General features: G+C 43.3%; 1 protein-coding gene across 3 annotated transcripts in view; it reads right to left on the bottom strand.

Moving 5' to 3' along the window:
* LOC123764036 (uncharacterized) overlaps positions 1 to 11,216 on the bottom strand; it is a 297,148-nt gene that overhangs the window by 197,979 nt on the left and 87,953 nt on the right. For 2 of the 3 annotated variants that reach the window (XM_069329919.1, XM_069329918.1), the window contains exon 2: positions 5,906 to 5,952. The exons of the other annotated variant lie outside the window; for it this stretch is intronic. The gene's annotated coding sequence lies outside the window, so the exon portion shown is untranslated. The remainder of the gene's footprint in view (positions 1 to 5,905; positions 5,953 to 11,216) is intronic. 3 annotated transcript variants of the gene reach the window in all.

Here is an 11,216-nt window from a genome sequence, read left to right as displayed (position 1 = left end):
CCTGAGGGTGGAGGCCTGGTCGAGGACCGGGCCGCGGGGACACTAAAGCCCCGAAATCATCTCAAGATAACCTCAAGATGATAAATGTTGGATTGAACACAACATAAAGTGACTTGCATAAGAATGTAACAACGCCGCATAAAATACCTAAATCCTAAAATACAAATATAAAGATTTAAAGGATAATAGCACTGAGGAACATAAAGAAATAGTAAATAATAATGAAGCTAAAGTTGTGTGGGAAACTGACAACTCCACCAGACACTCACGTGGGAACTCCCTCACACATTCTTCTATAAAAACGTAGATGAGGGGAGAAGCCAGAGTCCTAAACTGGCCTGTTAATGAGGAAATGATCTTGAGGACGTAAACAAAGGCGTTCGAGTGCGTATTGCGTCACGGCGTAACCCGAGACCTCAGCGGGGTCCTTCTCTCATGTGTTTTGCTCACTCACTCACTCACTCACTCACTCACTCACTCACTCACTCACTCACTCACTCACTCACTCACTCACTCACTCACTCATTCACTCACTCACTCACTCACTCACTCACTCACTCACTCACTCACTCACTCACTCACTCACTCACTCACTCACTCACTCACTCACTCACTCACACGGCTTCCTCACACAGGTCCTGCAGTCGCAAAGCTTCATCATTTTCACAGCACTCAGCCCCCTCACTCGGCTCCCTCACTCAACTCCCCCTCCCAGCCCCCTTCACACAGCCCCTCCCTTACACAGCCCCACTTCACAGCTCACTCACACAGCCCCCCCTTACACAGCTCACTCACACAGTCCCCCCTCACACAGCTCACTCACACAGCCCCCCCCTCACACACTCCCTCATTTTCGGAAAGTCTCATCATTTTGCATCACGGTAGAAGGTGTTGGTGTGTCGAGACGTTTACAACCCTTGACGCTGGCCATAAAATGCAGCAGAAATGCCGTGAAAATAGCAGACAGGAGGAGGAGGAGGAGGAGGAGGAAGGGGAGATGAGGAATGGAGGACGCGATAAGGAAGGGAGGAGGAAGGTAGGGGGAAGAAGGAGGAAACGACGATAAAGGGAGGGGGGAGGCTGGGAAGAAGAGGGGAAAAGGAATTATCGGTTGGGCTCACCCCTCTGAGGGCTCAGGATTTGGTGTGAAATATTAACGTGTTGTCACCCCCCTCCCCTCACTCACTGCACCTCACAGTCCCGCCCCCCTCCCTCTCAGTAACTATGCCCCCCCTTCCACCATTCTCCCCCCACCTGGCCCCTCACCATTAGTATCCACTATCACCCTGCCTCATTATAAAGCCATCTATGTAGGGGGTCAGTGTTAAGACCAGGTGATTATTGGCTTTAATCTATAGCGTCTCTTCCCCCTGTTCCCCTCAACCCCCCACCCCTCACCCCACCCCTAGCTCCCTCCCCTCATCCCCTCACTACCTCCTCCCACCCCCTCCTCCCTCACTCCACTAAGCAACTTTATTTATGTAAATATTAGGGCAGATACCTTCAGAAGCGAAGGAGGAGGGGAGAGTATGTGGGTAAGTGGATGAAGATGGTTATTTTGGGTAAATTGGTAGAGGGAGCTAGGTAACCCGAGCTTGTGAGAGGCCATCTGGGCCTGACCTACCTTGGGGAGGCGACGGGGGGTGGGGGGGGGCATTTGAGGATGAGGGATGGGGAATGGGTGTAGGGAGGGGGTGCAAGGTGCCGTTGGTGGGGGTTGAGCAATATAAAAGATGGTGGCCCTCATGTTTAGGGAGGAAAGGGGGAGAGAGGGAAGCTCCTTCCCCTTCCTCCCCCTTCGGACCATTATCACATTTAATAATTAAAAAAATATACAAAATCGTCAATGAGAATGCATTTGTAATTGATGTTGATAAGAAAATTAGTGACTCAAACTCACACACATATCTGACTGTCAAGGAAGTGACGAGCGACGTTTCGGATCCAACGTTTATGACGACGTTTCGGTCTCTACATATATCTAATGCTATACATCTTTCCTATTACGGAGAGGCAAATAGAGAGACCATGATGATATGATTTTATTCGTTAAAACGAAGATTATAACTTAGATCAAACTCATCTAGAACACAACACCTATGACTGATGAACACCCTTTTTTGTGTCAGGTTACTGTGTATCAGAGCACTATGTTTCAGGGCACAGTGTATCAGTGTACTCTGTTTCAGGCACAGTGTATCAGAGCACTCTGTTTCAGCGGCACAGTGTATCAGTGTATTCTGTTTCAGGGCACAGTGTATCAGTGCACTCTGTTTCAGGGCACAGTGTATCAGTGCACTCTGTTTCAGGGCACAGTGTATCAGTGCACTCTGTTTCAGGGCACAGTGTATCAGTGCACTCTGTTTCATGCACAGTGTATCAGTGCACTCTGTTTCATGCACAGTGTATCAGTGCACTCTGTTTCATGTACAGTGTATCAGTGCACTCTGTTTCAGGGCACAGTGTATCAGTGCACTCTGTTTCATGCACAGTGTATCAGTGCACTCTGTTTCATGCACAGTGTATCAGTGCACTCTGTTTCATGCACAGTGTATCAGTGCACTCTGTTTCAGGCACAGTGTATCAGTGCACTCTGTTTCAGGGCACAGTGTTTCAGAGCACTGTGTTCCTGCACTCAGGGTGGATGCTCAGGATGCTGGAGCTCATCCCAGCCAACACATGCACACATAACACATCAGGGATCCTTTAACACATCACACATGTAACCTTACACCAGCTTTAAGTGTGGTGCTTACACAGTCACACTCTAACACATACAGACAAACATACAGTGTGGTCATGTATACAAACACACATACAGTGTGGTGATGTATACAAACACACATACAGTGTGGTGATGTATACAAACACACATACAGTGTGGTGATGTCTACAAACAAACATACAGTGTGGTTATGTATACAAACACACATACAGTGTGGTGATGTATACAAACACACATACAGTGTGGTGATGTCTACAAACAAACATACAGTGTGGTGATGTATACAAACACACATACAGTGTGGTGATGTATACAGACACACATACAGTGTGGTGATGTATACAAACAAACATACAGTGTGGTGATGTATACAAACAAACATACAGTGTGGTGATGTATACAGACACACATACAGTGTGGTGATGTATACAAACAAACATACAGTGTGGTGATGTATACAAACAAACATACAGTGTGGTGATGTATACAAACACACATACAGTGTGGTGATGTATACAGACACACATACAGTGTGGTGATGTATACAAACAAACATACAGTGTGGTGATGTATACAGACACACATACAGTGTGGTGATGTATACAAACAAACATACAGTGTGGTGATGTATACAGACACACATACAGTGTGGTGATGTATACAAACAAACATACAGTGTGGTGATGTATACAGACACACATACAGTGTGGTGATGTATACAAACAAACATACAGTGTGGTGATGTATACAGACACACATACAGTGTGGTGATGTATACAAACAAACATACAGTGTGGTGATGTATACAGACACATACAGTGTGGTGAAGTATACAAACAAACATACAGTGTGGTGATGTATACAAACAAACATACAGTGTGGTGATGTATACAGACACACATACAGTGTGGTGATGTATACAAACAAACATACAGTGGGGTGATGTATACAAACACACATACAGTGTGGTGAAGTATACAAACAAACATACAGTGTGGTGAAGTATACAAACACACATACAGTGTGGTGAAGTATACAAACAAACATACAGTGTGGTGAAGTATACAAACAAACATACAGTGTGGTGATGTATACAAACAAACATACAGTGTGGTGATGTATACAAACAAACATACAGTGTGGTGATGTATACAAACAAACATACAGTGTGGTGAAGTATACAAACAAACATACAGTGTGGTGATGTATACAAACAAACATACAGTGTGGTGAAGTATACAAACAAACATACAGTGTGGTGAAGTATACAAACATACAGTGTGGTGAAGTATACAAACAAACATACAGTGTGGTGAAGTATACAAACACACATACAGTGTGGTGATGTATACAAACACACATACAGTGTGGTGATGTATACAAACACACATACAGTGTGGTGATGTATACAAACACACATACAGTGTGGTGATGTATACAAACACACATACAGTGTGGTGATGTATACAAACACACATACAGTGTGGTGATGTATACAAACACACATACAGTGTGGTGATGTATACAAACACACATACAGTGTGGTGATGTATACAAACACACATACAGTGTGGTGATGTATACAAACACACATACAGTGTGGTGATGTATACAAACACACATACAGTGTGGTGATGTATACAAACACACATACAGTGTGGTGATGTATACAAACACACATACAGTGTGGTGATGTATACAAACAAACATACAGTGTGGTGAAGTATACAAACAAACATACAGTGTGGTGAAGTATACAAACACACATACAGTGTGGTGATGTATACAAACAAACATACAGTGTGGTGAAGTATACAAACAAACATACAGTGTGGTGAAGTATACAAACAAACATACAGTGTGGTGAAGTATACAAACAAACATACAGTATGGTGTTTGCCAGAATAAAACACTAAATACAGACACAAAGACAAACAAGAGGAACAAAGAGGGGGGGAGGGGGGTGTAGAACAACCCAGAACAGACATATACAGTAATAATAGTCATCATGTAATTAGATGCAGCACGGTAATAATATATAAGTATACAATAGAAGAAGAACAATGTGCTGGGGGGGGGGGGGTTGTAAACAATATGTTGGGGGTGTAAACAATATGTTGGGCGTGTAAACAATACGATGGGAGAGGATGTAAACAATATGATGGGGGAGGATGTAAACAATATGATGTGGGAGGATGTAAACAATATGATGTGGGAGGATGTAAACAATATGATGGGGGAGGATGTAAACAATATGATGGGGGAGGATGTAAACAATATGATGGGGGAGGATGTAAACAATATGATAAGGGAAGATGTAAACAATATGATGGGGGAGGATGTAAACAATATGATGGGGGAGGATATAAACAATATGATGGGGGAGGATGTAAACAATACGATGGGGGAGGATGTAAACAATATGATGTGGGAGGATGTAAACAATATGATAGGGGAGGATGTAAACAATATGATGGGGGAGGATGTAAACAATATGATAGGGGAGGATGTAAACAATATGATAAGGGAAGATGTAAACAATATGATGGGGGAGGATGTAAACAATATGATAAGGGAAGATGTAAACAATATGATGGGGGAGGATGTAAACAATATGATGGGGGAGGATATAAACAATATGATGGGGGAGGATGTAAACAATACGATGGGGGAGGATGTAAACAATATGATGTGGGAGGATGTAAACAATATGATAGGGGAGGATGTAAACAATATGATGGGGGAGGATGTAAACAATATGATAGGGGAGGATGTAAACAATATGATAAGGGAAGATGTAAACAATATGATGGGGGAGGATGTAAACAATATGATGGGGGAGGATGTAAACAATATGATAGGGCTACCTACCTTGAGGCTACCTTGAGGTGCTTCCGGGGCTTAGTGTCCCCGCGGCCCGGTCGTCGACCAGGCCTCCTGGTTGCTGGACTGATCAACCAGGCTGTTAGACGCGGCTGCTCGCAGCCTGACGTATGAGTCACAGCCTGGTTGATCAGGTATCCTTTGGAGGGAGGGGAGGGGAGGGGAGGATATATACAATATGATGGGGGAGGATGTAAACAATATGATGGGGGAGGATGTAAACAATATGATAGGGGAGGATGTAAACAATATGCAGTACTACCTACCAACATACCCACCAAATAAGCATCTCCTTACCTTTCAAATCTCAGAATGGACAAGTTACCACTCCTCAGATCGAAGCCCTGTAAAAAAAAAAAAAAATCCCTATTAGCCTGTTAATCTTCAGATAAAAGACAGTATTACGGAATGTAATATAATATTAAATCATTAGATTTTTTAGTCATTAGGTGACGTGTGTGAGGATAATATTGAGATATATTTCACATAGATTTCATTCTGTTGGTTATAGGTGTTTATGTCTTTTTGGGTAATTGTGTGACCCTGGACAGTTACTCAGTAGTCTGTGTCGTCAAGTGACAACCAAAGGTCTCGTGTTTGATCCCCTGACAGTAACCGAGGTTACTGTTTCCTTTCATCTGGTGCACCTGTTCGCATAGCAGTAAATAGGTGCCAGGAGTTAGGCAACTGTTCTAGGTCAGTAATTGGCTTAGAGCTTAAGTACAGGCTTCCTGTCTTTGACAACGGTAAAATGTTACGTGTGGAAGTCTGCGAAGGATATTTTGGCGTTACATTATAGAGTAACTATTCGCCCGGTCCTTTTCTGAAAGTGTGCATAAGGGGGCGACCCTCTCAATGAGTGTGCAAGAAAGAAAATGAGAGAAGAAAAGAAACTTGTGAGAACAAAATGCGGTAACATGGAAGGTGAGAGAGGTTGGGGCTTGGGGGAGAGTGAGGGGGGTGGGGGGTGGGGGGTAGGGGGGTGGGACGGGAGAGGACATGGGATGGGGTGGAGGTGCTAATGGTGTGTGGGGATGTGTGAGGGGAAGCTGTCGACATATACTGTTACTCCAACCCCTCGTGCCACTTTCCGTTCCCCCCATTCCTCTCTCTCTCTCGTTCTCTCTCTCTCTCTCTCTCTCTCTCTCTCTCTCTCTCTCTCTCTCTCTCTCTCTCTCTCTCTCTCTCTCTCTCTCTCTCTCTCTCTCTCTCTCTCTCTCTCTACCGGACTTTCTTCTTCCTTTTCTTTTTTGTCTCCACATCCCTTTGCTGTTCTTACACTATACATCTTATTAATAAATGTATATTCTTCTGTTTATCCACCCATCTATCTGTCTACATCAATCATTTGTCAGTCAATCCTTCAATCTGTTTACCTAATTCTCAGTTCGTTTGTCTATTAATCAATATATTTATCTGAGAGATTAAGTATCTATCCGATAACTTGTGTACATTAAATGAACAAATTCACTATAAGGTTTCGTTCTCGACTTACAAACGGGACCCATCCGGGTTCGACTCCCAGGCGGGGCAGAAACAGCGGGGCACGCTTCCTTTCACCGAATGCCTCTGTTCACCTAACACTAAGTAGGTACCCAGAAGTTAGACAGCAATTGAGCGATTGCATCCTGGGAAGAAGGAACTTTTCCCACCAAGGTGAGGACCACGATGCAAGTTTAAATTATCTGTAAATAAAGAGTTCTTGACCCTGGTAAAAGGAATCGTATTCCTTGAGCAATTGATATTATATTCTTGAAAGGTAGTGATGAGAAACATGACTCAAGGGATTATATTTTTTACAGTGTTCTCTAGCTGTTTCATACTGTGTTTTTTATCTGTTTCATACAGTATTCTCTATCAGTTTCATACAGTATTCTCTATCAGTTTCATACAGTATTCTCTATCAATTTCATACAGCATTCTCTATCAGTTTTATGCAGTGTTCTCCCATATCCTCCAGCTCTTTTCTTTGATATTTTCTCTGATTCTCACATCTGTTGGTGCAACTGCTCAAGCATGTTGGAACCATGCGTTTTCCGCCTCTGGATACAAGTGACTGGGTACAAGTGACAGGTGACAGCTGTGTCTGGGTACAAGTGACAGGATGAACAACCCAGCGGGTTTTCTTCCTATTGGGGAGTGTTGTAACATGCAGCAATGGCGGTGATAGTCCACTCACAGGATGAGTGGCGCTACCCAATAAACTCGCCCCTCGAGGCAAAATTAAAATTAATTACACCATTATCACCACTGGGTATGAATCACAGCCCGGCTGACGCCTGATCAACCGGGCTGTGATTCACAAGTCAGACAGGGAGCAGCTGCGTCTAACAGCCTGGCTGACCAGATTACCAATCAGGAAGGCCTGGTCAGAGACCGAACCGCAGGGACGTTGATCCTCGGAACAAACGCAAGGAATCCGGATAGTAAGGTCACCACCGGTACCATACATAACCTCCACCATCCCTACCCTACTCACCATCACACACAGCCACCATCACCACCACACTCACCATCACCACCACAAATAACCTCTACCATCCCCACCTCACTCACCATCACCACAACCACACACAGCCACCATCACCACCACCCCAACCACCACCATCACCATCACCAATAGAACGACCTCCTACACCACCTGCACAACTGAAAAAAGCCAACTTGAATATATACCAAGAGGAACTTGAAAAATGGTATGCAACATACACGCCACCTGAGGATTTGAACATACACGAGACCAATCTGCAGGAAGCCATTGCAGCTGCTGCAAACAAAGCTATTCCAATCATTATCCCAGGAAACACAAAACGAAAAAAACGTTTGGTTCTATAGTAATGAAGTTAAAGAACAGAACCACAGAGTCAACATCTTCAGAAAACATCTAAAGAGAAACCCCACACCAGAAGGAAGAACTCTGCTAAGAGCGGTGATATCTGAAGCAAGACGAGTTTCTGAGAGGTAAAGGAGGCAAGATGGTTTGAGTGGTGTCAAACTCTAAATGAACATAGTAGTCTTGGTAAGATATGGGGTCAGATTAAAACCCTATCAGGTCGACCAGCCGACCACAGGCTGGTCAACCATTGCAGGAGGCTGAGAGACTTGCTCTTCAATTTGCAGAAAGAGCAGCTTTAAATCAGCTTCCTGCAATGGTCAGAAGGCAGCAAGAACAATTAAAACAAGATAGGTTGACAGCCATTCATGAGAGCATAGCTACAAATGACGAATGTGACTGTCCCTTCACCAAACAAGAACTAATCAGAGCCATAAAAGGTGGTAAGGACACTGCACCAGGTGCTGATAACATTACATACTCAATGATCACACACGCAGGTCCTGCTGGAGAACAAGGAATATTGGACGTCATCAATGCGTCTTGGCAGCAAGGCAAACTACCGACCTCTTGGAAGAAAGCAAACATCATTCCAATTCTTAAGCCGAAAGAACCTGGCAATTACAGACCCATTTCATTAACATCATGCATTAGTAAAACTGCAGAACGGATGGTCTTAAATAGGCTACTGTGGAAGACTGGAGACCTTCATAAACACATATTTGGCTTCACTAGAGGAGCAGGTACTGCCAACTGCATAGCAACATTACTAGGAACAGTTAACTCAGGTCCAGCTATAGTGATCTTCCTTGATCTAGAAAAAGCATTCGAACTTGCAAGCCCGCAAGCAATTTTACACACCTTAGTTAAAAAAAGGTGTAAAGGGAAATATATTAGCATGGATTCAAGATTACCTAAGTCACAGGTATGCCAGAGTAAAGTTGCAAGGACAAGTGTCGGACTACCACTTGCACGAGAATGGGACTCCACAAGGAGGAGTCCTCACTTCTAGTCTTTTTAACATCCTTATGGAAAAACTTGTTACCATGACATTTGCAGGAGGAGTTAAATTGCTAAGCTATGCTGATGATATAGCATTAGTCATTACAGGTCCTTCACTTCTAAATAAAGCACAAGCGGCGTTAGATAAAGTAACATCTGAATGCAGCATTTTAGGGCTAAAAATATATGCACAGAAGTCTAAGGCAATGAGACTAGGCGGCAACACTCCAGACAGGCACCCACGCATTCAAGACATTAACCTGGGTTACACAATATCAATATCTCAGAGTGTGGGTAGATTCTAAAATGGCATTCAACAAACAAATTCAATATCTGAATGAGAGAGCAAAATCACGACTGAATATAATGAGAGCAATCACAGGGCCCCGTCTAGGAGCGGGACACAAAGTGTTAAGAATGTTTTACATACACGCCGTTCGTTCCCTAGTTGATTATGCAGCGCCTGCCTTACTCACTCTTTCTCCTGACCAGTAGGCAAAGAGGTTTGTAATATTGTAAGCTTGCAATAAAACGTAATATTGCACAAAATAATGCAATGTGAGTCATAACAGGAGCTCCCAGATGGACTAAAATACTGAACCTAAGAGTAGAAAGCAAGCTAACGTCGATTGAAATAAGGGTAAAAGGGATTGCTGCGTGCATGCTGATCAAGATATTGACTAGACTTATAATTCACTTAGAGATATAATCACTGGAGCACTAACTCGGGACAGAAGAGCCTCCAATAGCAACAGGTGGACCCACTGTGCAATAAATACCATCAGTACATTCGATATAACAAATACAGTCACTGAGAGGGGTGTCGACGAAATACATGCAGACTTCGTTAGGCGAGCCCCTTGGGAATCTCCGCCAGCAGACTTTAAGATTATGGCTCTTGAAGGAAAAAAGAACCTGACTAATTCTCATCTGCTACATAATATTGCACAGATGCGTATACAAGTAAACTTGGCATCTGACAGCTTCACATACTTCACAAATGGATCAGTAGACCAGCAGGAACAAGAAACTGGAGCTGACGTTAAGGCAGGAAATTCTGTAGCTAGCTGGAGACTCTCTCAAACGGGTGTTCAATTTTACAAACAGAGATGTTAGCCATTCAAAAGGCTTTGGAACATGCTCTTGCTGAACACTGATAACATGTTATCATACATACAGATTCGAGAACTGCCACTGAAACCTTGCAACAAGAACACATGTGACAACATCCATCTGATCATAAATGTCATATCATTATGAAAACACTCAAATGACAAGGCCGACGGGTACCTATCAACTGAGTGCCAAGTCATGTGGGAATAATAGGAAATGATATTGCAGATGAAGCTGCAAAACTTGCAACTAAGAGAAGAAATTAGACATTTACATACCACAGAGTCTATCACAGATTAAGAAAGTAATTAGAAAGAGAGCAATGCAAAAGATGTACAGTGACCACAACACAGCCATTGTAACATCAAGATCTGCGGGTTGGCACAAGAATTCAACCAACTACGAACCACTTACTTTTATGGAAGTGAGCAGTAGAACAACAGAAGTACACTTACATTGCAAGAGGTTTGGATACCCATGTGCATGGGAAATAGGCTTACAGGTTCCAGAAGATGAGAGGAAATGTCAACACTGTTGAGAAATGCCCGACAGACCACTGGAACATTATCTAACACAGTGCACAGTTACAAACTCAATAAGATTTCAACTTAGATTCAACAGAGCAGAAGAAGTTGTTAAGCACATGGGACAAAATCTTAC

This window comes from Procambarus clarkii, chromosome 23, assembly GCF_040958095.1.
Source record: "Procambarus clarkii isolate CNS0578487 chromosome 23, FALCON_Pclarkii_2.0, whole genome shotgun sequence".
Classification (NCBI taxonomy): Eukaryota; Metazoa; Arthropoda; class Malacostraca; order Decapoda; family Cambaridae; genus Procambarus; species Procambarus clarkii.
The sequence above is the reverse complement of the archived record's forward strand: the minus strand, read 5'-3'. Positions and strand labels throughout refer to the sequence as shown.